Below are 3,576 nucleotides of genomic sequence, written 5' to 3'. Positions count from 1 at the left end.
TAAAAGGGACCTCCTGAAACTGAGAAGTTTCTGTAAGGCAAAGGACACTGTCAATAAGACGAAACAGCAGCCTACAGAATGGGAAAAGATCTTCATCATCCCCACATCTGACAGAGGACTGATCTCAAAAATAAATATAAAGAAGTCAAACTAGACATCAAAATGCTAAACAATCCAATTAAAAAATGGGATACAGATCTAAACAGAGAAGTCTCAACAGAAGAATCTCAAATGGCTGAAATACACTTAAAGAATTACTCAACATCCTCAGTAATCAGGGAAATGTAAATCAAAACGACTCTGAGATACCATTTTACACCTGCCAGAATGGCTAAGATCAAGAACACTGATGACAACTTATGTTGGAGAGGATGTGGAGCTAGGGGAACATTCCTCTACTGCTGGTGGGAGTGTAAACTTGTATAGCCTCTTTGGAAATCACCATGGTGGTTTCTCAGAAATATCGAAATCAATCTACCTCAAGACCCAGCTATACCAATCTTGGGCATGTACCCAAGGATGCTCAGTCATAACACAAGGACACTTGATCAACTCTGTTCATAGCAGCATTATTTGTAATAGCCAGCACCTGGAAGCAACCTAGACGCCTCTAAACTGAAGAATGGATAAGGAAAATGTGGTACATTTACACAATGGAGTATTACTCAGCTGTAAAAGCAATGGCCTCACGAAATTTGCAGGCAAATGGATGGAAGTAGAAAAAAATCATTCTGAATGAGGTAACCCAGTCGCAGAAAGACAAACACGGTATGTACTCACTCATGAGTGGATATTAGAAGTAAAGTACAGGATAACCAACCGACAATCCATAGCCCTAGAGAGGCTAGATCATGAAGAGGGACCAAAGAGGGATGCATGGATTTCCCTGAGAAGGAGAAATAGAAGAAATCTCCTGGGTAAACTGAGGATGGGGGTGGAGGGGATAGGGGTATGGGATGGGTGCAGGAAGTGGGTTGGAGTGGTATGGGGGCAAGGAAGGAGATTTCTTGATGGGGAGACCATTTCTGGATTAGGAGAAACCTGGTGCCAGGGAAACTCCCAGGAATCCTCAAGGATAGCCTCAGCTAAGACTCCTAGCAATAGTCAAGAGGGTGCCTAAAGTGGCTATCTCCTGTAATCAGATTGGTGACTACCCTAATTGTTATCAGAGAGTCTTTATTCAGTAACTGCTTGAAGCAGATGCAGAGATGCACAGCCAAGCACTCGACTGAGCTCTGAGAGTCCTCCTGAAGAAAGGGAGGAGGGATTGTACTAGCCAGGGGGTCAATGTCATGATGGGAGAAATCACAGAGATAGCTGACCTAAGCTCAGGGGGAGCACATGGACTCTGGACCAACAGTTAGGGAGTCTGCATGGGACTGACCTAGGTCATCAGGATGTGAGTGACAGTTGTGTAGCTTGGTCTGTCTATGGGACTCCTGGCAATGGGATCAGGACCTGTCCCTAATGCTTAGCTGGCTTTTCCTGTTTCCCTGTACTGGATTACCTTGCTCAACTTTGATGGAGGTGAAGGAGCTTGATCCTACTTCAACTTGATGTGCCATACTTTATTCAAGCCCATGTAGACAGAGGTGGAATGGATGGGGAGGTGGGTAGATGGGAGTGGGGGGGGGAGGGAATGTAAGGAGAGGAGGTAGCGAAACTGTGTTTGGTATGTAAAATGAATGAAAAAATGTTGATAAAATAAAAAAAAATTAAATGACCCCCCAAAGTGAGTGATATTATTAGGAGTTATGGCTTTGTTGGAGTAGATGTGGCCATGTTGGAGGCAGTGTGTCACTGTGGGGGTGGGCTTTGTACTCTCCTGTGCTCAAGCTACTGTACCAGTGAGACTGTCTACTTGCAGTTGCCTGCATGTTAGCGGGTAGCAGCTCCTTCTCCAGCACCATGTCTGCCTGAGCACTGCTATGCTTCCCACCACGATGCTAATGGACTAAACCTCTGAAACTGTAAGCCACCTTCACAATGAAATGTTTTCCTTTTTAAGAGTTTCTGTGGTGATGGTGTCTGTTCACAGCAATAGAAACCCTGACTAAGACATATACAATGAAAGGAAAATGTTTAATTGGGGCTGGAGTCCATTATCATGACAGGAAGCATCTTGATCCACAGGCAGCAGCAGGAGACTGTGTCACACTAGGCCTAGCTTGAGCATATAAGATCTCAAATCCTACCTCCATGATGACGCACTTCCTCCAACGAGTCCACATCTATTCCACCAAGGCCACACCTCCTAATAGTGCCACTCACTGTGGGCCAAGCATTCACATACATGAGTCTTTGGAGATAATTCCTATTCAAACCACCACAGGGACAATCATTTCTACTGACAGTAATACTCTAAGATGAGTGGATAGTCTACCCTTCTTGAATTATCAAGATAAGTAATATAATGGTTTCTTTGCAGAGAGATCAGAACACCCTTTTTTTTTTTTTTTTAAATTCTTGTCCAGGATTCATTTATCTGCTGTCTGTTGCTGTTCTTGGTAGTTTTATTTTTGAAAGTAATATGTCCCTTTGCTCCTCAGTTTTGTCTTAAACAAGAAGTGATCCTGTCTAGCTTCCTAAATGTTTTTTGATGAAAGGCACCTTGGCAAGTTTCTTTGTCAAGAGAAAATAAAGTGCTAAGTTAGAACTGTGTTTTCCAATAAGTGAGTTTTAAATGAAAAACTTTTGCTACTGTGCCTGCCCACTAATTCTGACTGCTCATTATCTGAGTTTGAGACCTGACCTTGTAGAAACTGTAGCCAGGAAGCAGTTATGTCTCACTCATAGATTAATTTTTTAATAAGTAAAGATTTTTTTTGGGGTGGGTGGGGGTTTCAAGACAGGGTTTCTCTGTGTAGTTTTTGGAGGCTGTCCTGGAACTCACTCTGTAGACCAGGTGGCCTCAAATTCACAGAGATCTGCCTGCCTCTGCCTCCTGAGAGCTGGGATTAAAGGCGTGTGCCACCACCACCTGGCTAGGTAAAGTTCTTATCTAGGAATATCTAGGGAGGCGGATGGGCACATACTCTGAACCTGCTGGCAATGCGGTCCATGGTACAGCATAGCGGAAGGATCTAGAAACAAGAACCCTGATCTCTGAGGAGCCAATCAGAATGCCCTAGCAGCTGCTTTAAATTGAGAAGGCCCAACAGTTGCGAGGGAAATCGCCATCAAGACTGTGGTATCCCTGCCGCCGGGAACGTCTCTTAGAAAATGAGTGGCTGCTACTCTTGAGGACATGGAAAGTCTGAGGACTTAATGGACCCTAACATTTAGGTAAACTACAATAGTCTTTGTTTGAGGTTAATGGCCAGGGTAGAGGGATTAATCTGTGATCTTGACGGATGATCACTCAGGGGTTCAGAATCGGCTCACGTGTGGTATAGGTTTCTTTTGTGGTGGCGGTTTCTAGGAAGGTAGTGGTTTTTTCCTGAGATGGTGATAGCTTCAATTATGTGACTAACCATTTCCTACCCCCTCTTTAAAGTTCTCCATACGTCCTCCCTCCTCCTCTTCAAAGATTTACATTCTTCCGAAGGACTTGGTGGCGTTTCCACAGTTGCGGTA

This window comes from Peromyscus leucopus, chromosome X, assembly GCF_004664715.2.
Source record: "Peromyscus leucopus breed LL Stock chromosome X, UCI_PerLeu_2.1, whole genome shotgun sequence".
Lineage (NCBI taxonomy): Eukaryota > Metazoa > Chordata > Mammalia > Rodentia > Cricetidae > Peromyscus > Peromyscus leucopus.
Note: the sequence above shows the minus strand (reverse complement) of the source record.